At 39.1% G+C, this 24,228-nt stretch overlaps 1 protein-coding gene and 1 long non-coding RNA gene across 7 annotated transcripts in view; one reads left to right on the top strand and one right to left on the bottom strand.

The window, feature by feature from the left end:
- The window catches only part of Chl1 (cell adhesion molecule L1 like), a 191,325-nt gene extending 171,300 nt beyond the window's left edge, over positions 1-20,025 (bottom strand). For 2 of the 5 annotated variants that reach the window (XM_040739359.1, XM_013125011.3), the window contains exon 1: positions 19,562-20,025. The gene's annotated coding sequence lies outside the window, so the exon portion shown is untranslated. Of the gene's footprint in view, positions 1-18,521; positions 18,674-19,561 lie in introns of those variants that run through there. The other 3 variants (XM_013125014.3, XM_005085752.4, XM_013125012.3) reach the window with 2 other exon arrangements.
- Positions 18,689-20,942, top strand: LOC121137262. Of its 2 annotated transcripts, none has more exons than XR_005874513.1 (2): positions 18,689-18,908; positions 20,757-20,942. It is a non-coding gene; the product is annotated as an uncharacterized LOC121137262 (long non-coding RNA). The 2 variants fall into 2 exon arrangements; XR_005874514.1 differs by having other exon boundaries at positions 18,689-19,182.
- The last annotated feature ends 3,286 nt before the right edge of the window (positions 20,943-24,228 follow it).

The raw sequence follows: 24,228 nt of genomic DNA, 5'->3' as shown, positions 1-24,228 counted from the left end.
TTTTTCACTTTTCTGATGAGACCTTTAGAAAGAAAGCACAGTCTAAGAGAAGCTACTCAGTACAGAGGAAATAGAGGCTGCGTGTGTGAGACAATATGTATGAGAGAGAGAGAGGGAAGGGGGAGAGAGGAAGTATGCATGTGTGTGCATGTACTACGTGCTCAGATTCTCAGCTGCATTGTATTCAAATGATTGGCTCCATATGATTCATTTTTCAAGGCATCATTCCAGAAGACAAAGTTAGAATAATGTAACAGTTGATTTCAAAACCAATGACACAAGAATTTCTTCCTTCTTAGTCTAGAATAAGTACAATTGTCAATATTTATAGGTAGAAATGAAAATTCTACAGTATTCATGGAAAGAGATACATTGTTCATTAAAAATGCTACCACAAGAAAAAGACTTTGTTATTAACCAATGTTATGGGCACTACATCCACGCATTTAAAAATTATGGAAGTTCTCAAAGTTGTAAGTTTTGTTAAAATAAAATACATAAAAGATTTGATCCTATTGTTTTCTTTGTCAATAACAAAATATTTATAATAAATAAGCTACCTTAGAAAAATGATGTAAATAATTTTGCTTAAACTTGTTTGAATAACTTTGCATAAATACACACAAACCAAGGTTAGGAAGACTTTGGCTTTTGGTATTCCACAGAAAATTTAAAGTCAACATCTGCTTTTTTTTCAGTTCATATGAATTACAAGTCTAGGTAATACCCAAAGGGTATGCTACTTCATCCTTTTTTGATTCCAGCTCTAAGAAGTAAGCCTCGGAGGAACCATAGTCCCTGCTTAGTGATTTTTCTACAGGTAAATGAGAAATCAACCCAGATGAAAAAAAATAAGGCAGCTACTGTTGGTTTTGATGTTTTTGTTTTGTGAACAGGTGATTTTTCGATAATGTCAGAACTGAAAAGAATTTCAGTAGGTTATTGGAACCTGTAGTATAGTCTTGAATATACTTGATCTCAGTCTCTTGCCAAGCAAGCAAACAAGCATGAGCCTGGCATGCATGCTTTAGAAGAAGCCATATTCCTTCTATATTTGGGTTTCTCTGACCTGACTCCTAATTAGAGAAGAATGGTACTTTATGTAAGAGAGGTAAAACTTCTCAGAACTTGAGAGTGGTATTTATGACACATTTTACCATATCAGAAGTTTTTATCAAAGGATATCAGATTACACAGTGGCAAATACTGCAAAAAAAATAGATGTTGGCTAAAAATAGTGAAAATGAATTCCTTCTTTGCTTTTACAATGTGAACTTGTTCTTCAGTCCTTTTTAACAAAGAAACTATTCAACTCTTCTCTAATTTGGACACTGATACTACACTATCTTAGCATTCCTATTTCATTTTCACCATTTACACTGCCTAATATTTGGGTCTGCACTCCAGATCTTGAGCTCTTTCATTAAGCCTGAACTTCCTACTGCTAGAAAGATACTGGACTCAGGAAAGGGACAGTGATATTAATTTTGATATTTCATGAACATCTATTTAGCAGTGACTATAAGTCTCGGGATCAGCAGGTAGATATAAGTAACCGTATGATACAAGTACCAGCACAGTAGTTTTCGCAAATAAGGGACATCATAAGTTTTCATTTAATGATTAAATGTGGGAACAAAAGAGAGGTGCATGACAATTTGTCTTCCTTGTTCTTTCTGTTGCTGATGTAAATCTTCTTGATGTAAGCAAATTCAGGGGAAAGCAGTTTATTCTGACTTGAAATTCCAGGAACAATTCATTATGGTGGAGATGCAAGTCAGCAGGAGCTGAAAGCAGCTGCTCCATCACATCCACAGTCGGGAAGAGAGCACAAATGAATGCACCCTGCTGCTCGGTTCCTTTCTCCAGGACCCCAACTAGAGAGTGGTGCCACCCAGTGTGGGTGTCTTTCCACTTCAATTCAGGTAATCCAGATCTCTCTGCTACTTCCCCCATCTCCTACCAGATTTGCCAGAGGCCCACCTCCCAGCTGATCTTAGATGTTATCAAGCTGACAATCAGCTCAAGCATCACTGGCTGTTCTAGCCCTTCTTGAGTTATTATGTGTCTTCACCTATGTTATATCAGGTCTTGGAAGCACCTTAGCATGGGCTTTGGAAGGAATATCAGCGAGGTCATCACAGAAATGCCAATCCCAGCAAATCCTTTCTCCACATTATGGACTACAAAGGGCTGCAGGTCTCAGACTTTGCAGATTTTACAGACGTCCTGACTTTTAAAGATAGAGAAGACTAAACACAAGTCTGTAGCAGACAATCCTATATTCTAATTCGAATGTGGTGAGTTTCAGCTGCTTTCACCCTTTTAACACTTAGAGTTACTTTTCATTGTTGGCCACTGACATCACTGTTGCCCTTTGAGTTGTGAAACAAAACCTTCATTTATATATGTACAATGAACAAGTTAAACTTTTGTGTGAATTACAGGAGGCGGTAAGAAAATACTACACAAAGAGTTTGGGATTGCTTGCCCTAAAGAATGAGTCTTCAATGACTGGTTGCATCAAAGGAAAGGACAGCACAAATCCTGCGTGAGAACGTAGATGCTTGGAAGAGGGAGCCTGGGAGCTGCTGTGCTAGAGGGTCTCTAAGGATACAAGGATGTATAGAAGAATAATGAAGCCCAGTGCCACTTAATGTGGAAAGTAATTGTGACAGTTACTTGGCCAGCAAACTGTTGGGGAGCCAGGAGAAGTTTTTGGGAAGTGAGTGACATCCTGGTCAAAGTGACAGGCGAGAAAGTAGGTTTGAACAGTGACATTTAGGCCTTAGTGGAAAGGAACAGCTATACAGGGCAGAAATCCAGTGAAAATTACCATGGTCTAGGGATTGGAAGACAGAATGAGGAATTTTCCAGAACAGCTGAGGGGGGAATAAATCTGTGTCAAGGAGAAAATAGAAACAGGTTTTGTGGTTGTTTCCAAGGACAGAAAATGGCAAGTTGCTAAAGCAAGACAAGAAAAAAGTGATCCGTGCTATAGCAAAATTACTGCACTTTGTCAAAGGGGACTCTGGAGAAATTGGAGATCGTGTGTGCTGTGCCAATAACCAGAATAATTTCCACATGAAACTCACTGAGCTAAACTACCACTCTACCCATCAGGCAGTTCTAACCAGAAGTGTTATTTATAAGACTTCAAGTTTTATTATCTAAAAGTGAGTCCTGTTCATGAAGTTTGCAATAATCCTATGAACTTATGTTCCTTTCAGACTTCTATAAACTCATGTTCTAGTCTGCAGATTCTGTAAGGTCGAATGTCAAATTAAAATTGTCACCATAGAGAGTTGGAATGTTGTAGATAAAAAGTCAAAATTACCCTATGCTGTCTTAGTCCCCACGATAGCCCAACTCTGTGTCTTAGCTAGCATACTTCCGACTATCTGACAAAAGTTTTGGAATATATCCACTTAGTGGACAGATAGCTTCAAATAGCATACAAATCCTGTAACAGAGATTTCCAAGCTTTGTTACAACCCATTTACATACTGTCCTCACAAATGATTTTAGCAAGTATATTGATTCATGCCTTTCTTTGTTTATTAATCTCTTTTCCAATAGAACATGTCAGTCACAATAATCTGAATTTTTGTTTTTGAATCACAGTCACTCAAACTAAGTTTATTCCCTTTTGGGCAGAAGGTGTGCTTTCTGTTGACACTCTGGATAATTTCATGAATAGAAGGCAAAAATCTGATAACCTATGAGCTCCTGGTCTAGGCACACACATGCTCACAGAGCTCTATGTAAGTTCTTGTTTATGAAATTGCCAGAAGTATCAGTTAAAGGATATGTGCACACAATGGCTTCCATTCAAATGGAATTTATAGCATCCCCAATGCTTAACTAAATTCACAATAGCATATTTTTTTAAAGTTATACATGCTGCCCATGTCATTAAGTACTTTATGGAACATGAGAAATACACACTAATATTCTACACATGCTTATGCTAAGATAATGGGAGCCTAACATGTTCTTGTGTTTCTCACAAGGTGAGATGCAGCAGAATAAGAATGGTAATATAATCCATATGCTTCCAAACAACTGAGAAAATAAAGAGACATACAAAGAAGAAGTTGATGATAAGACTTAGGGAATAGTAGAGTCCATGAGTACACAGATGAACCTCTACCAGACATCGCCACAGTTCTTCATTATCAAAGAACAGCAGAAGGGCATACTGAAGTCCAAAGAAGCTCCCGCAGCTATCTATCCTGGACCCACTTCCTGCTCTGTGCTTTTACAACACTGCAGGTAGATAGATGTAAGAACTCTAATGGCAACCCCAGAGAATCTAGATAAAAAGAGAGACCCTAAGAGGGACACATATGGAGGGTACCAGGAAGGGAAAGTGTTTAAAATCTCCTGGGTAAACTGGGAGGGGATAGAATGAGGGCATGGGAGATAAGAACATGAGGGATAAAGAAGACTAAGTTGGGAGAGGGATAGATGGGAAGAGCAATGAAAGAGATATTTTAATAGAAGGAGCCATTATGGGGTTATAGAGAAACCTGGTGCTAGAGAAATTCTTAGTAATCCCCAAGGATGACCCTACATAAGACACTTAGCAATAATGGAGAGGGTGTATGAACAGGCCTTCCCCTTTAATAAGATTAGTGACTACCATAATTGTCATCATAGAAGTTACATCCAGTAACTGATGGAAGCAGATGCAGTGACCCACAGCCAAGCACTGGACTGAACTCCTGGAGTTTAGTTCAAGAGAGTGAAGAGGGATTATATGAACAAGGGGGGAGTCAAATCCATGATGGGGAAAATCACAGAGACAGCTGACCTGAGATAGTGGGAGCTCGTGGACTATGGACTGGCACCTGGGGAAGCTACATGGGACTGACCTAGATCCTCTGAATGTGGGTAAGAGTTACATGAGTTGATCTGTTGTGGAGGGGGGCTGCCAGTGGCACCAGTGTGAACTGATTTTTTGGATCCCATTTCCTATGTTGGGATACCTTGCTCAGCCTTGATATGGGGAGTGGGGAGCAGAGCTTGGTCTTGCCTCAACTCTCTATGGCAGACTTTGTTGATTCACCAAAGAAGGCTTTACCCTCTATGAGAGTGGATGGGGAGGCAGGTGCTGGGGAAGAAGGGGAATGAGGGGTAACTGGGGTTGCTATGTAAAGTGAAAACTAAAAATTTTAAATAAAAATAACTGTGGTGGTACTCCACACATCAGCCTCATTTCTTTATAGCAGTGTTTCTGAGAGCAACAGAGCAGGGATTACTGCACTCAAATCCATCATCTTCATTTCATCCCAAACTGTCTGCTTCTCTTTCCATTGTGGGTTATAGGACTATGGGAGGAAAAGGGAAAGTGACTTCTACTCTCTACCATGGAGCTTGCTGATTTACGCTATGGCTCTCTGGCATGGAGAGTTCACTGTGAATGGCTCATTCAGAATATCTGCTAAGTGATTTCCTGGTTATCACAAACTCAAACCATTTCCAAGGGAACTAAAAGGAGGAATGAATATAAACAGATCTAGGAGAAAGAATCAGAGCATCTAGCCCAACTCAAGAGTCTTAGCCTACAGTGTGCCCCTTCCTCTCATGTCACTGTTGCTCTCTCTAGACAAAATCCATAGGTATCTCATAGGGCCAGACGCAGCACAGTAGCTGAGTGTCCATGAAGCTATGAGTTCAAACAGAATAACAAAAATCACACACACACACACACACACACACACACACACACACACACACACACACACAATCTGATTGTTTTAAGCTAGTTAAAAGTTGAGAGACTAAGGATGGAGAAATCTACCTTTGGAATATAGCAGCTGGTTTGATAATTCTGTAATTCTGTTAATGAGCATTTCTTTTTTTTAATTTCTCCCTATTTCCTCTACTAAAATCTGCCAACAGGAATCCTACACAGGTACTACCACTAAATCTTAGCTTTTTCAAATTTAGTCTTCAGGAAAATAGTTAAGATAGCAAGTTGGGTTCTTAGGCTCTAAGCCACCTTGGAAAGAACACTGACCTTGCAAAAATACAAAATAAAAAGTCCACTAGAAAGCCCTTAAAGCCACATGAAAAGCTAATAGGGCATGTGGGCTCCATGAAGCCTTTCTTGCCATAGCATCCCACAGAATGAAGCCATCCTAGATTACCAGCCCATCCAAGTAATCCCTGACCAGCATCATAGGACCTCAGATGTTGCCCTGTATGAGAGAAGTTACCCAAATGAGTTCTGCCTGAATGTCTGACCTACAGTGTTGTGATATTTCATGTCTTTATTGTTTGGAATTATGGGATCGTTTGCTGTGTATCAGCAGATAAATGAGAAAAAGTTCATTCACATCTTATGTAACTGGCTAAATGTCCACACTTGAGAATCATCTTTCAATAACTTTCCTTTTAACTATTGTAATGGCAACTCTTGGTTGTTAACTTGACTAAATTAAATCTGGTCACCTTGACAACAAAAGGAATTAACAAAAATCCAAGCATCTCATACACCCGAGACTGGAGAGTTTTTTTCTAAATTAAATTATTTAAAGTTGGGTACCAGTTTTTAATCCAGTTTTTTTGAGGTGGAAAGATCCATTATTAATCTGGGCCACATATTCTACTGGCAGCCTATGTAAAGGACATAGAAGAAGGAACCTTGCTTTTTGCCTGCTTGCTCATGCTTGCAAGTCTATTGCTTCACTGGCATTGTAACCTACTTCTTGGAATTCTGGTGTATACTGAACACCAGCTGAGATATCCAGCCTCATAAACTGAACAATCATTCAATTCTTGGACCTTACATTGGTTTAGTCATTGTTGGACCTGCTGGACCACTTGCTCGTAATGCATTCTAATAAATATGTGTTTTTGTATATATATATATATATATATATATATGGGGACTATATTTGTGTTTTCATGTAAACATATGTGTGTGCATATAATATTCTATAAATTGTTTCTGTACAGAACCCTGACAAATAAAACTATACATAAGCTTCCAGCTACTTTTCTTCTCAATGAGAAACTGCTTACTCATTTCCCAACTTATACCCTAAGAATCATATGTGCAAAGTATGTATCTGTTAACTAGGAACATACTATTTTGGTTGAACTGTATTAATTTGTATTTGCAGAAGTAAGGTAGCTTGTTTGAATAGACTCTTATCTTCCCTGTCCCATCAATCCTCAATAATGGCCAAAAAGGAAAGGTCTTTATTGATCACCTTAACTGAACACTCACTGGGTCCCTCTATCAATGGCCAATCAGAGACAAAAAAGGAAAAGGAAATATATCAATATCCCTGACACCCCTACTTTTATGAAAACTACAAGAAGGGACACACAGGCCCAATTCTAACATGAGGGCCTAATCTCTCTTCAGAACCACAGGCATGCTGCTGTCTGTATGCCTTCTCTCTGTGATATAACTATCTCTTCTTCTCTCTGTGATATAACTATCTCTTCTAATGCATGACTAAAAAAGACAGCCCATCTCCATGTCCCTCTTGTACTACAAACCTCAAACATTGTGGTATGTCCTGAGTGTGAGTCATCTTAAGTCACATGGTAAATTCTTTATGTGCAGTTTAACAAAGCAAAAGAAAAAATAAGTCTGACTCAGAAGTAAATAAAATAGGAACAGCATTTATACAGCTTGGTCTCCTTGTGTGATATCAATTTTAAAACACATGCCACAGTTCACCTGCAAGTACAATGCAAATCCCTGCCTATGAAAAATAGCATATATTTTGGATACTAATTAACTCTTTGAAAAGGCTCTGTGTTCTGTTGGAGGTTTAGTCTTATTAAACAGCTCGAATACCAGGAAAGAGTTGCTCCACCTGCTTTCAGATAAATGAGCTACCCTCCAAGAGGTAATGTACCACAATATATTTCCTTTATTTTGAACTGTTTTGTCACTTCAGGATCATTAAGCTTATGGTTTTTGAGTCATCTCACCTATCATGTTAAAGGTCTCTTTCATGATGGCAAGACATTGACTGTAACTTCTTTCTTCTGTGGATAATCCTGTAAGACTTTCCTCACCTGCCCTGCCCTGACAGCTACTAAAATCAAATAGATGAATGTATTCATTCCAATCATTCTAAAATAAAAGCAAATACTGACTGAGGAAGGTTTCCCCATGATAAAAATCTGTACTCCACAGTAATGATTTTTTCCTAAGAAAACTAGATTTGTGCTACAATGATGCCTCTTAGATTCAAATTTCAGGATTGCTGAAAAAAATGCTAAGGGAGCTACTACTAATGGCCTTTGGCAGGCATTGATATAACCACTGACTTATATTTAATTTTTATTCTTATTTTTAAAGTGATCATCCTTTTATATATATGTGAGAACCTACAGTCATTCTATACTTTAGGACATCTACAGAAATTGAAACAAATTTTAAATGGGAATTAACACCATATTTTAGTTATAGTAACTTACTTATTTAAACAATTATTCTAGTTAGGCAATGGTAGCACAGGCCTTTAATCTCAGCATTAGGGTGGCAAAGGACAGCAGATCTTGTGAGTTAGAGGCCAGCCTGGTCTACAGAGTGAGTTCAGGGACAGCCAAGGCTACACAAAGAAACACTGTCTCAAAAAAAAAGAGAAAGAAAAATAAATAAAAAGAAAGAAAGAAGCTTATATAATCTAAGTCCTTCAATTTTATTTTTTAATATTTATGAACTGGAAGTATTTCAGTTTTCAACTGTCATCTTAGTAATGAGTTGTAAATATGGCAAAACAGTCTTCTCTCATGCACACACACATCTACAACCACCAATGTGTGTCCATTTCATTCTTGGTATCTATGCCAAGCAATGAAAACGATAGCTGAATTCAACCTTCTAAGATAATAAACTACAATATACATGCAGATGGGTAAAAGCCCAGAAGTTAATGATCCATGCCTTTCATAAACCACAAACACAAAGGTGCAGCCCAACTTGTTTCTCGTGGAGGACACATTCTGGGTTTCCCCAGAGACAGGTAAAAGACTCAAGCTGAGTACTTAGGTGAGCTTGGGAAACGACAGGGCATACCTTTCTATCCTTTCTCACCAGCTTTGTATTTGGAGGGGCAAAGAGAGCAGAATGTATGCTTAATTGAGGCAGTAAATACTAGGCTGTAGCAGATTGTTTTACTGTTAAATATAGTAATGGGTTTTTAATGGCTGCTGTCCAAAATTACACTGGAGAAAAATGTTTTATTATTAATAATAATAGCTGACACCTTTATCTTCAAAGCACTTTACAAATATTAGCTCATGAATCCTCCAACTGCCACTGAGTGGGATGGTGGGTGCTACGCCTATTCTCGGTTTATAGCTGGCAAAACAGGAAAATAGAAGATAGCTTACAAAATGTTTTGTGCACAGATGTCAATTTAAACAATTCATATCAATTTTAAAACATGAATGGAAGACTTCTCTCTGATGGTAGCCCCCACCCACCACACATTTGTTTCACTAAAGGAATAATGTTTAAGGTCAAATCCAATTTATTTGACCTTGACTCACCAAAGCAAATATTAAGATGCACCTGAAGTGTTTGTCCGATAATATTGATTCTCAAACATCAATTGTGTACAAAATCTATTCAGCTTACCTAAATCAATTACAGGCAGAAACTTGCATGCGTAGAAAAGCTAGACTTTAAGACCCTTTGAAATCTATCTCCTCTGGGAATTTCCAGAGGTTAGAAAGCAAAATGTGATCAAGGTCAGTGTTTAAAAGTTTTGTTTGTTTTCTATTTTTATCCCTTTACTCTGATCTCTACAGAAAACAAAGCATGTTTCATATCACAGAAAAATAACAAATAATTCCAAGTAGTCAATTAATTATTCATGTTGATATTGGCTGTAGGCGGTAGATGTTATAATTATTATTTTTGTTTCCTTATTTATTGACAAGTCAAAGCTCTGAAATTCTTGTCATTATACAGTCTCTGAAGGATTCTTTACAGCATCACATTTTTAGCTAGGATATGAATTTTGTGATAATAGGTATATTGTATAGAGCAAGTTACACAGTAATGAACATGTTTTTTTGAGAAACTGAGTGCTGTCCTCTAGATAAGCAAGAGGTTGTTAAACAAATGCCCAACAGTGTATACGATGGAAGAAGATAGACTCTCCAGTCTTCACAAAACAAACAACCATATTCTTAACAACTACAACTAGTTATAAGCAAGGGGAGCTTGTTCGAGCCAAATAGCATTTAACAATGCTATTGATACATGCACACTAAAATACTAACAAATCTGCATCTACTTCTAAATACCCCCCCCCCCCAAAATCAAGTTCCCACAATTCCCAAGTATACTTTACCAACTCATGGAAAGAACTACATTTCATTCTACTTTAGCTTTACATTGATTGACAGGTGTCAATAAACACAGTTTTATCATTTAGAATCTAGATCATTTTAAACAACAGCAAGATGGTGTAGGGAATATGCTCTCTTTAACTATTTCTATCTTAATTAAGAATGGCAGAAATGACAACACATAATGCAGTTGGTCTTATATGGTACCCAGATTTGAGAGAAATACAAGCATATTGGTGTAACAGAGCTGTGGTAGCATTTCTTCAGTAACACAAAAATGGTAAAGATGGTAAAATGGTAAAGATGCAAAATCTCTGGAGAGAACAATTCGCTTCTACATACAGTGGTACCCAGGATCCAGCATAGGAAATACCATGGCAAGAAATGCCTACGGAGGACAATTTTAGATGGAACATAAATGCACCCATGATGTTTTCAACTTGAAAGAACACAGAATTCCATAGGAGATAATCGTGTAGGTATGCTTGTTGGGGGTTATTTAGACCAGAATAATTGAGGTAGGAAGACCCACTACCCACTGTGGCCTAGTTGCACTATTCTTTCCATTGGATCCTGGACAAATGTAAAGAAGGAAAGCTAGATGAGCAGAAGCAGCCTTCATTCCTTGGTGCTTCTTGATGGCAAATGGAATGTGAAACACTGCTTTAAACTCCGGACTTCTCAACTTTCCCACCAGGATGTACTGTACCTAAACAAAATCCAAATTAACTCTTGCTTCCTTAAGTTTACTTTGTCAGGGAATTTAACCTCAGCAGAACTGTAACTAAGATTATTGCCCCACCCTGCAAGTGTCTCTGTGAGTGGCTAATCCTCACTATGATTCCATTGCATGCAAGAGTTTAATGCCTCTTTTGACACAGCACCATAATTAGAGTAGGTGTGTGCTCTATCCAACTTTAGAAAGACTCCTTCTTATCTCCTTTTTGAATGTTTGCCTTGAATAACTGTGTACATAACAAATACGTTTGGATAGATTACAAGGAAGAATGCTAGTCTAGAGTGAAAACCAAAGTTGACTTTTAAGGAAGACAATGATAGACACTGTGCATTTTTGGAATGAGAACTCTGAGAAAAGATGCTGAAATGGTGTAGTGGCCTCAAACACAGCACAGAGTAGGAGCTTGGGAAAAATAAAGCAGATGTTTCTGACTTTTGGGTCCTGTGTCTGCAACTTGGCAGCAATATTGTGTCATTTTGAGCAAGACCCCTTCTATGTCTGTGCTATGCAACTTAAAATGGTATATTATGACAATAGTGTTTTTCTCAAGTTCTTAATATGGAGATGGCAGAAAACTGAGTAAATATTTTACAGTGCTAGATGGAATTATGTGAGTAGTTTCTGCTTCAGCTTTCCTCCTACAGCCTAGCACAGAGTGATTATTCCATACATGCTTTATTTGTAGGTGGGGAATCCATGTAAGGCTCAGGCATAATACCTTAGTTTTGCTTGGATTGCAGATGTGTATGACCACACTCAGTAAAATAAATAAAGCTTCTTAAATTGACTGGTTAATTTCACTGCCCCTACTCCCCTAACAAACCATGAAACTAAGTAATGCAAAATTAAGGAAGCTTCATAAAAATCCACCCTATTTTGACCAGGACTGTATTCAACCCTGGAAATGCAAATGGTGACATTTGCAGTATTTTCTTAGATTCAATACAGCCCTCCGCATGCCACACAGTATTTCTTTTCTTTGAAAAGAAACTATAAAAATCACCACTGCTTGTATGTTTTCTCATAAGTTTCAAATAAGAAGCCAAATAATGAAATAGAGAGGCAATAGGATAAGCATTCAGTTGGGTTACAAATGATGCTATCTGAGCTTTTAGTCCTATCCACCCCCCATTCCTGCCTTGCTTGCTATTTGACTGAGTTCATTTTTTTCTTTAAACGTAAAACAGGCTACGGGATACTTTCTTCTGTTAACTATGCTGTTGTGAAAGTCAAGGATATTAAAACATTCTCTAAAGAGCATGCCATGCTTGCATAATACAATATATTAAGATTTTAAATATCAATTTCATTAGTAATTTTCTGCATTAATGGAAAAGCAGTTTTGAGTGGTAGTGTTCTCAAAAAGGTCAGTATTTATATTTCTTCCCAACCTTATTTTCAGATTAGATTATTTATTTCTTTTGGATTCATTGAGTTATAAGACAACTCATAATGGATATTGTCATTATAGATTCTTTAGCAAAGGTCTAACAATAGTACACTGTGTTCACAATCAACTCTAATAGCATCATCAAAAATTGTTGCATTTTTCTTACCTACTTAGAGTCTTTTATCATGAAGAATGACTCCTCTCTTAGCTTCAGAAACACAAATTGCCCAGCAATGTACACATGATCTGTTTCCTTATTCTTTTCTTGTGTATGTAACATTCCCAAAGACAGGGATGCCCTGCAAAGATGCAAAGGCCTATGCCACTGTTACTTGAGCCTCTATTTCCCAAGCACAGGAGCCATGGTGTCCAACAATACAGCAAAACTTTCCTTGGAGAAGGACCTCTGCTTAAAGAGCAAACCTGATTCCTCTGAAACTTTCCTTGACCTGCATCTCCCATTGTATCAGTTCTAGCCTTGGAAAGCAGGGAAATGGACAATTTGTTCTGAAGTTGGGGAGCCACAGGGGAAGATATGAGCACATCTACCTGGAGTGATTAAAAAAGATGGAGGGAAGACTAACAAACAAAAAGGGCTAAATATGGCAATGAAAGCAAATTTAAGAGACTTGTTTATGACAATTCAAGCTGCTCCTTTGATTATTCACATTCTATAAATTGTAAGCATTCAAAGTGTACTCAGTTTCTTTGCAAACCTATCAAACCCAATCTTCTGTGGACTGTCCTCCATCCTGCTCCATTCTTAGATAGCTTGTCTCCACACACTAGGCCCCTTTAGTTTCTGACTGAGGGTCAGCTTGACTACTCTGCAGAAGGTGTGGCAGCTGTTAGAACAAGGAGATGGCATTGTGACTGCACAGTAGTTACATGACTCTGTCAAAATCCACAGTTCTACCCAGTGACTTCTGTTTGTACCTCACAATGAAGGCCACTAACATCCTCAAGGTTCTTTAACAAACTTGTTGATTTTCCTTAACCCTGTTATAAAATATGCAGACACTTTTTAAAATCACCTCGATTGAGCCTTTGGAATATGAAAATGTTCAAAAAGAAAAAGGCCAGAGTAAACACAAGAAAAAGCCACGTTTTACCAAGACCTGACAAAAGTCTGAGTTTTAAAATACCTAATGAAATGTGACATTCTCAAACACCCATAATCTCCACTTTTTACGTATTATATCAAAATTTTAATCAAAAATTAACCAGTACCAGTCATACAAAATACATATTAAGGCTATATTCGATCTAAAGGGCATTCATTTGTCCCTTTGTTTGATAATACTCAAGAAGCTTTTAAGCTGAAACTCACCTATAGAGTAATTTTATATAAATCTAATTACTAATCCTGCTTCATCTGAAATCATAAGATAAAACATTTGTATTCAGACCACAAAAGTCTCAGGCTTCTTGACCATTAAGCCTATTCTAAAGCTATGAACCTACTGGAGCCATTTAAATTCAGTGTGGCTTACTCCATTCATCCACAAAAACATCACAATAATGGCTTCTTTTCTTTTATCTTCATAGAGATTTCTGCTTGAAAAATGAAATTATACTCAGTAAATGAAAATAGCATTTTATTTTTTTCAATTAATAAAGTATTGTTTCCCCCAAAACGTTTGGTTATAAAAGTCTCTAAGGCTGGATAAAGCATGTTTTCTTTCCCATCACACTTCATAACTACAGGGCAACTATGAGTCAATACTCAGGCCTGCAGGATCCTAGCGAAGACCTAGCCAGACCTAAGGAAATTATAGCAGGACACTGGAATCTTATTGCTAGCCCCACAAATTATGATTGAATGGATGTAGTGGATATAGGATAAGTAACTTAAACAGCTCTCTCTCTCTCTCTCTCACTCACTTGGTACTTCTCATTTCAGCCACCAAAAAAACCACTGATCAGCATCTATGAAAGATCTGATAGATAAGCTATTCATATATGTGCACATAATAAATATAGGTTAAATCTGATGATATCATGAGCCACAAGTCATGTTTGTTTATAAGCAAAGGGGCTACGCAATTACAATCTTTCTTTGTTCCTTCACACATTAAAAATGGTATAGAAAGAAAAAAGTGAATCAAAAATCTGGAAATTAATAAGTGCTACTGGGCTCTAGATAAAGTATCACATGTAATGTATATAATAACAAGTATGAGCTAGATGTGTAAGCCATTTTTACAAATGAAATCAATCTGAAGTTAAAATGACTTAGCTATAAAACATGTGCATTGGCCACTTCGATTCAAAACCTGGGAGCCTGAATACAAAGCCATTGCATTTCACCATCACAGCAATGTGCTTTCTAACATGCCAGGGACTATCAGGGTTTATGAGGTGCATAAAATGGAGCACATGTCCTCAAAGAATTTACAATCTGAGAATTGAATTGTGATGTGCCCTAAAATTCATAGGCTGTAGGGAAAATGATATGATTGCTCTTCTTAGAATTGGGGAAAAGGGGAGCATAAGAGGGGAGCCAGTGGTTGTGTTTATTTCTTATTTCTCTAACCACTGAGAAAATAACATACAAACAAACATCAGAAAGGGAAATGTGATAAGACATAGTCAAAGCACAGAATGTATTGATGCATTTTCCAAATTCGATACATTTACCATTGTTTTTTCTATCTGCTAATGTCACTTGATGTAGATATTTATATCTACTGTAAATTTACTCAGTTGCCAGTTCACCTGGTGAACCATGATCTCACATCATAACTTGAGGGATTCATCTCACCTGAAATCATTTTACCTCAAGCTTTGTACCTGGTTCTTAATGAAATTATTTTCATGACCACACCTGCACATAGTCCTACTGATTTGACTTTCAAAAGAGATAAACAATTTGTATTCTTTTGATAGGAACAATTTGTGTGGAAACCGACATTGTTTAGTGGAAATTCTGAGATATGAAAACAGTACACTTTTTATATTTTTATTATCTAAGCACAATGAAAAGGTAAGCAGGATCATTTTGAATCCACAACACACAAAAATCTCAATTAGTTATGGTCTATTTGAAACATTTGTTAACAAAACAGAATTTTCTAGTTTACTGGATAAATATACCAGAAGAAACTGCAGAATAACGTTGGGTTGCCAAGCAACCACAGCTCTACTCTCTCTTGTTTATGATTAATCTGACTCATTCCTCAAGCTTCCTAACGTACTGCTGGAGAATTCCAACCAATTTGATTTTCATGGGGAAATTATAGTGACTTTTGGTAGGACAATAACACTTTCATTCTCAAAAGATACACTTAGATGTTCTTTTGATCAAAGGCATGTGTTAATTCATTATTCTCTACGTGGTGCTAATGAGGAAGCTATAATTAACTAACCACATGATTGCAAAACACATACAATAAACTGCAGCAATTAGTAATGTTTAAAGTGTTAACCAGCCCCCAAAATTAGGAAATGCAAGCTCTTTCCTCTAATAAATATACAAAGAAAAGAGAAAAGCACCATATCTAATTAAATTGAGAATTGTTTCCAGTCCCTCCCCCAGGGGAAGGAAAGACACGTGATCTCCAAAATGTGAGAGATTTCACTTTACTAGAAGAGAAAATGGCTCAGTGCCAAGTCTACTTGTAGGTGGCTCCAGTGTGGGTGAATAAGGTAATCTTTTCTTTCAAAGAATGCTCAGCACAATATTTTCCAAGAATGAATAGAAAGAATATTACGCTTTCTCTCATTAGCTGTGTTAACTTAGCATATTGTATGTAAATCACCATAATAATTGCATTCTCTTCAGACTGAATTACTTACAATGAAGCTGTAATCAAAATGTTCATAATTGAAAATACAGTATTCTCAGAGTTGGTTTCAAAAAATTGCATGGGCCCTGATTGAATCATAAAGTATAGTTCATCACTGCAACAGCCTCTGTAGAAAGACAAGTTCATCTTCTTGATTACACCTTGACATGTTAATTAGGTTCCCCAAATTCAGGGCTCAACACCCTCCAATCTGTCACATTTTCTTCTGCTGCTCTTTGTCTGGTGTAATAAGCCTTTTCCAAGTGTATGGCTACTCAGGTCTTTAAAGGGAAATAGAAAATGGGGAAAAGTGAAATTTGTGTTTCCAGAGCAGATGACATGCTATCACAGTGTTGGCTGTCATCAATCAAAGGGCAAACTAATTTCTAATAAATAGGACATTTAGTGCCAGAGCTCCTGGGAAACAATATGTAAATGATCACATGAATTTCAGACAAGCTGTCACACTAATTCCTCAAGGTCCCTTTTAAAGACAACATACACGGTGGAGGTGAGTGTGCCATGCTCACTGTGGATCAGCACTCCACTCTGAACTGATGCAACAGCCTTTTTTGGGACAATCGTCCCTTCCTATCTGACATGAGTATCCACTCTGTTACCTAAGTTTCCTTTATCAGTTAAAACTAATAGCACAACTCTTACTCGTTTCTTCAGAAAAATGAACCAGGATAAAGTATTTCATCATTTTAGATATGACATAGCTCCTATCTTAAAATATTTCATAAGTAAATATAAAAGCAGGCTTCTTTGCAGGTAATGTTTTTCTCAGTGACATATATTTCAATAAAAAATTCATAAAGATGTTTGAAGTAGTTGTATCTACTTGCCTGAATGATCTATAATCTACCAAAATATACACGTATTTTAGTAAGAAAATGTTTTTAAAAGTTGATTTAAAATGACTTGCCTAAATGGGAAGAGGCTATTAACATAAAGATACTAACACACTGTGCATGATGTGAACTCCTGTCATGCAATGCCAGATAAGTAAAACCTATACAACTGTGAGGTGCTTGCAAAGAAGGAAGAATTCTGCAAGTGAAAACACAAAATATGTGTTAATCTTCATAGTCATGTGCATCTATGTGGAGGTAGGTACAAGCATTTCCTGAAAGAGACTCTAGTCAGCTGCTACAGCCAGTACCCACACCAAACTAGTAATGCCATCTGTGTCCATGTATTAGATGGCAGTTACTCAGGACCATTCAAGTAATGACTGCAGGACACTTTGCCTTAGGAGAGGTGAATCCATTGGAGCAGTGAAGACCATGAGAGGGAAGGTTCAGGTCTATCTTAGACTCTATAGTCATCTCAAATTGTGAAAGCCTTAGACAGGTGTATCACAAAGAGATCAAAACTGAGACAAGACCAATGGCAGTGTGAGCAGGTGAAAGATGATCTCAAATCCTAAATGGAAAATTGTGGATGAAACTGGATTTTCTTGTCACCAGTCGTTTTCCCGGGCTGCTCTCTACCCTCTGTCCAGCACTGGACTCAGAGCCAACCTAACAACATCTCAGTTTTTCCCTTTCAGTCTGTTGCTGCAAACAATATTTAAAAGTTGAACTGAGTGTTTATATATTTAATAAATTTAATAAACAGAATTCTGCCCTCGATAAAGGTACCAAGAAACGACAATCTACCATATGTAATTAATGTGAGGATTAATTGCAACAGTAGAAACATCAGTGACAGCTGACTTCTAAATGATTGCTATTCGTCAGAGAAGGCCCCAGTCGTTTCCCCTGTCCACTGGCCACCTTGGATAATCCCAGTCCAGTCTTCCAACTTAAAATAGGATATAATCATACCTATTACTTAAAGAGAGAAACCGAGGCACAGAGTAAATGAGTCCCGTTCACGGACCACAGAGAAGGTAGAGCTGGAATTCCAAGCCAGGTAGGCACTCCAGGAGACTATCTTGAAGTACCTTCAAGAGTTACCTAACTCAGTGCCCACGGACACGCGCATGCACTATCTCCCCCAACCCCTAGCTTTCCAACCAGAGCGCGCTGTTGTGCACACGCCTTCAGCTAGCTGCCACTAGCAGTTCTGGCCAGCGGGGCAGTATTGATTGCCTTTCTCCCGAGGCTGAGTAAGGGGCTCCCTCACCGCCCAGTAGCAAGGTACTGAGCACACCTGCTTGTGCTTGGTGGCTCATCTGCACTCCCGCCCACCCTTCTCCACCCGCCAACCTCAGACCACCCACCCAGCTCCCTCTCCTTCTCGGTGCCTTGGTCTCCAGTACCTGAACCGTGCTGCTGCTGATCCTCCCGCCCCAGATTTTTCGCAGGAATTCCCCAGCCCTGCCCCTGGCTGAGAAACTGAGGTTCTTAGCAGCCAAAGGGAGTGGGGAAGGAGAAAGCCACACGTTTCCCCAGCCTCTGGGCTCCAATCCCAGCTCTCGAAATTAATCACTTGCTCCCTGCTCCCTCCCTATGCACACTTTCACTCAAGGGAGGGGGGAAAGAGAGAGAGAGACAGAGACAGAGAAAAAGGACAAGGAGAGACACAAAGAGGAAAAGGGGACTGTCCATGACTGGCATCCCCAGCTCCCCGGCTACGAGGGAGCCATGGCAACCGGCGTCCAACCCCCTCCCCAGCACCCTCTCGCCCCCCATGGCTTTCTGTTGAGGTGAGGTGCTGAGCCTCTGTCTTTTCCCTAACCTGGCAGTTCAGGATCGCTTATTTCAAGCTGGAGGCTTTTGGCGAACGCCACTGCACCCAAGAATTATCTCTAGAGACTAACGCTAGACAGGGACTTTGGGGCTGGGGCTGAGAGAACCTGGACCACCCCCCCAAGACCCAGAAGTGGGCAGTGGAGAGACATGTAGGACTCGCCGCCGCCGCCTCCCCCCCACTTGCCAGATGGCTACAATCTATAGGAGGACATGCATTCTCTACCGAGGGTAAGGAGGGGAGCTACTATGTTGGAAGAAACAGGTCAGCCTACCGAGGGTTGATAGCTTAAGGGCGCAGGGGTCCTGGAAACCTGTTTACTACAACCACTGACATGTTGCTGTCAACAATCCAGTTCTAACACCTGCAGAGGTGCTAGGAAAGGCGGTGCCTCTTTTCAGGTTAGGTCTCAGGTTAGGATGAGACCTTGAGCCACTCCCATTTTGGACAAGGATGGAGCCCTGAATTGTGCACCATTTCCCTTTCATAAGAGTTACTCCTCTTTTCCCTGGAGCAAGCCCTTGATTTCCCTCCACCTCGCTCAATGAGTTGGCTAAAGGACAGATTGAGAGAGCCCATTCCTGTCAAGGCACGCACAAATACACTCACCTGAGCCCCCTCTGAGGTCCGATCTGTGGAGTACCTTCCCTTGGGAAAACTTCTCCTTAAGCTGGTTCACAGGGCCAAGAGGGACCAACAAGGTCCGGAGCCTTTGGGTGGATCCAGGGGAGTTTCTAGCTGGGTGCTCTCCGCTGATCCACACCCTGGTCTGCCCACAGAGATTCCGTCCGTCCCCTTCTGCTGTTGGCACAGGTCTCCAGAAGGCTGGACCTGTTCGAGCTTGCACCGGTATCCACGCCCTCCTGCCAGAGACTGGCTTGTGCCTCTCCTCCGCTGTCCCCCCGGATCTACTCTGCCACCCCTCACCCACACGGCTTCTTTTCCCTCCTTTTTACACACTCTCCCTTGGGACAAGAGAGAGTTACAAGCTTTAGCTTTTGGTTTTATGAAAAGCAGGGAACAAAGACAAAACTTTGCTTGTCGTTTTCAATGTCTCTAAGCCAAAAGAGGCAGGATCGCTGCCGGGTTCTCTTGCCAGCTAGAAACCAAAAAGAAATCCCTCCCCTCTGCTCCCTCTCCCACCCTTCCTCGTTCAGATTCCACACACAGGCTTCCAGTCTGTTTTACCCTTTGCTGCATGGTTAAAGGGTGTGGTGCCTTGTACCTCTTTTAAAAACGTCTTGCTGGTTTCACTTCCTCATTTTTGGGGGGAACGGGGGGGGGAGGGTGATGCTACTGTCAATTCAATTTACAAAAGAGCCATCTCCAGCAGATGTCAAATCAATCAGTGCAGGCATAAATTTAAAGCTCCTCTACTGATATCTAATGTATGGTTTGTGTCCTGTTACCATCTGTACTTCACCAAATTTATCAGTGACATTTTCTTACTCTCTATTCATTCACTGCTGTGGAATAAAGCCTTTTTTTTTTTTTTTGCTCACTCCCTGTGCAAAAGCCTAGGGAGTGCTTTTATCTAGCTCATTTTACCAACAACCACGCTGTTTGTTTTAGGAATGCACTAAAGGGAAGTTACAGACTTTGGCATATGAAATAATATGCACACTCTTTCATTTTTCATTCATACATTGGCAATATATTCCAACACGATCACATAATATTGCTTTTTTAAAAAAATCCTGTTGCATGTAAGTGCTCTTTGATGGTAATGGAATTATTGACATCTAACTTTTACTCGACTGAGTCTTTGGGGTTGATCTTACAGTCCTGTTTTGTTCTCCTCTAGTGCACTAAACAATGAGGACATTTATTCCTGGGTGCTACCCTCAGAGTTGGATGCCACTACAGGGATCAACAAGAAATAAGGAGACTCAAGATTCTGCCTCAGAAACACTTGCATCAAATATCTTGAAATGAGTAAATGGGCTTTTCCATGTTCATAATTAAAAACCTTGAGGGATAAATGCTGCCAGTTCGTGTGTGGGCACAATCCTTACTGCTCGTGTTGGCATATTACAAACGCAAGTGAGGGCAGGATATGTCCTAGGTTTAAATTGTGCTACTGGAGTAATTCCACTGCCTGAGGCATCATTATTCATGTGGCATGTTTTTAAAAGTAGAAATAAAGAAAACTGAAATAAATTCCAACAAGGAAAATACTGAGCCTATAGGAAACCATTTCCAAGATCTAGGGGTCCCAAGAGAGACACAAAGCCAAGTTGGTCTCAAATTTACCACCTTCTGTGGTGGCATTTCCTGGGCAAAAAACTGAGGATTCTATTTTGGCAAGAGTAACAGAGAACTTTTAAAGACTCAGCTTTCCCTTCACTAGTATTTGTTTGCTGGACACATTGGATGGATAGGAATGTTATAGGTAAATAAATGGTAGATAGATAAATAGATGTAAAATAAACTCTCAGATTTGAAGAAAGGGGAGGGAAAGAAGACAGATAGGCAGTTTTCCAGTGTTCTCTGTGTTATTAATCCACTTGGGAAACTTAATAATGAAGGAGCACATCTTTCCTTTTAAGTGAAATATCTTAAATTATATTAGGTGACACTAAGACACAATACCTCAAATGAAAAGATGAAGTGTTAGTCTCTCATAAGGTTTCTCATTACACACACACACACACACACACACACACATACACACACACATACACACATGCTTCTGAGCCTTGGATACCTCATAAAACTGCATATAGATTGGAAATATTAATAATTGCCTGTGGCCAAATAGGAACAGTAATTAAGTCAGCATATAGCAACCCAATTTATCCTAGGCAACCAAACTTTCAGAAAGAAAAAAATGAAGGAAAAATGCTTAGGGCATGGGAGAGAGGGAAAGAGAAAGGAGGACAAATGGTGAACCAAAAAAGAAAAAGACTACTTGTTTCAGAGGGATGCTCATTAGAAGCAGATGCCTTCAAATAGCTATATGCAAGAAGTATCTCATAGCTATTGTCTGTACCCTGCTTTCTTTTGGGAACCACCAACCAGCTCCTAAATTATGACAGGAAGACTTACTATTTGTTTTGAATGATTAGCCTTAGCTTAGGCTCGTTTCTTTCTAGCTCTTCTAACTTAACCTATTTCCCTTCATCTTTCTTTCTTTCTTTCCTTCCTTCTTTCTTTCTTTCTTTCTTTCTTTCTTTCTTTCTTTCTTTCTTTCTTTCTTTGCTGCTGTCTTCTTGTCTGGCTTCTGGCCCAGGGTGTGTCCCTCTCTTTTTCCCTCCTTCTCTTCTTTACTCATTCTTCTTTTCTGTGGATCCTAGATTTCTCCTCATACTTACTCTCTCTGCCTGCCAGCACTGCCATCTTTCTCCTGCCTAACTATTGTCCATTCAGCTTTTTATTAGACTGATCGGGGCCTTAGGCCAGCAAAGTGAAGCGAATGCAACACATCTTTACATAATTAAAGAAATGCAGTACAAACAAATACAATGCACCCTTGCATCATTAAATAAATACATCATAAACAAAGGCAACACACCTTTACCTCAACAACAAAGGCAACAGAAACAAATGTAACACACCTTCACAAAGTTAAAGTAGTATTCCTCAGCATAAACAAATGTAACTAGACAAATCTTTGTCTAGTTAAAACAATATTCCACATCAATGATCTTTATGCATGAGCCCATATTTTTATACTCTAGCAAATGCAGGCAACATAGTCATGCTTGCTGACCAAAGCAGCAGCTTCCATCAAGTCTGGAATCAGAAGACAGCCTTCATCCAGAGTGAAAGACTGTGAAAATACCTTCTGCTGCTGTTTGGAGTCTCTCTCCTGGCTCCCTCTCTACTGTCTGCCACTTCCCCATGCAGCACATACTCCAGATCTATAAGAGATGCTGGGGAAACAGGACCTTCTGGCTAGTCATACAGAAATCTGATCACACTAGATTCAAAAGGTGTGAATTTTCTCTTTTGTGATGGATGAAGACCCTGCCTATTGAAAACACTAAGACTGGACCACAAAGGAGGGGGGATGGGTTTTCTCATAAACAGAAGCAGAAGGTGAGAGAGATAGGCCAGTGGACTGGAAAAACATAAAAGGTATCTGCTTTTCCTGCTGATTTACTGCCTATCCTCTGCCTAAAGCATCATTTGGTACCATTCCCAGGGCTGGGGCTATTGCAAGAGTATTGCCTTTTGGCAAAGCCAAGTAGCTAGTGATAATGGCACCATTCCTAGAAAAATTGTTTAGTGGAAGAGTTGTAGTGTTGGAAATGGCATTGCAGTCTAGCAGTTCCCAACAGTCACAGATAGACTGAGATTTTTCTGGCCAACTGCTGTAATAAAAGGAAGGCAGGATGTTCCTCTGAGGAAAAGATTCTTCAAAGGCAACCTTGGAAACTCAAAGCAGCCTCCTTCAGCTTAGAAACTAACACAGCTAAATACCAGAATAGTGACTCGGCAGAAGCACAGAAAGCCCATATTCCTTTAACTTGTCCTTTCATTCAAGAACAAAAGGACATGTATTAAGAATCAAAGGACAATAATGCTGAGACAAATAAGGTAAACCTCCCCTGCTCCTTACCATGGATCATTAATATATGTGATTTGGCCCTAGGAGTTCATAGAATCAGATATGTTTAATGGATTTTTAAGGAGCCATGCAATTATATGGCAATTTATAACCTTACCCTGTGGAACTAAGTCAGCAGTGGATACTATCAAATCTCACTCTTTATGTACCCTTGACGACAACTGCAAAATCAGTAAGCTGTCCCTACCCTCCAATCAGAAATGTCTGATATGGCTTGGCTACAGTCCTACTGGTGGTTTGCTCCAAAGTCCTGTGTCATCAGAATTGATCTCAAAGATTTGCAAACTGTATTAAAGGTTATATTTTTAGTTGTTGGGGAGAAGTTCTAGTATTTCTAAAGGATGGAAAATTTATCTACATTCCTCTATTTCAGGGTAATGCAAAAACATTTTAACCTGGTAAAAAATTCACCTATAGCTTCCTTTTATATTTGTGGACTGTATGGTTCAGAAATTATTTTCAACATTGTACAAGTAGTTAGTGGCCTAGGGTATATTGATAAGCATCTCCCAATTTCTTGTGTCATGTGATTTTAAAATGTAGCAAGGCATGTTTAAGGTAATATATATTTCAGTAGTAAACAAGACAAAGAGAAAGGATAGTGGGGATATTATGATGACAAGGGTGTAATGAGTGGTCTCAGTAGAGAAAAATAGTCTTACTTCGTCATTATCTTTTATTTTATATTACCGATTTTGCAAAT

The sequence above is a fragment of the Mesocricetus auratus genome, unplaced genomic scaffold, assembly GCF_017639785.1.
Source record: "Mesocricetus auratus isolate SY011 unplaced genomic scaffold, BCM_Maur_2.0 Super-Scaffold_100676, whole genome shotgun sequence".
NCBI classification, from domain to species: Eukaryota; Metazoa; Chordata; class Mammalia; order Rodentia; family Cricetidae; genus Mesocricetus; species Mesocricetus auratus.
Note: the sequence above shows the minus strand (reverse complement) of the source record. Positions and strands in the feature narration are given on the sequence as shown.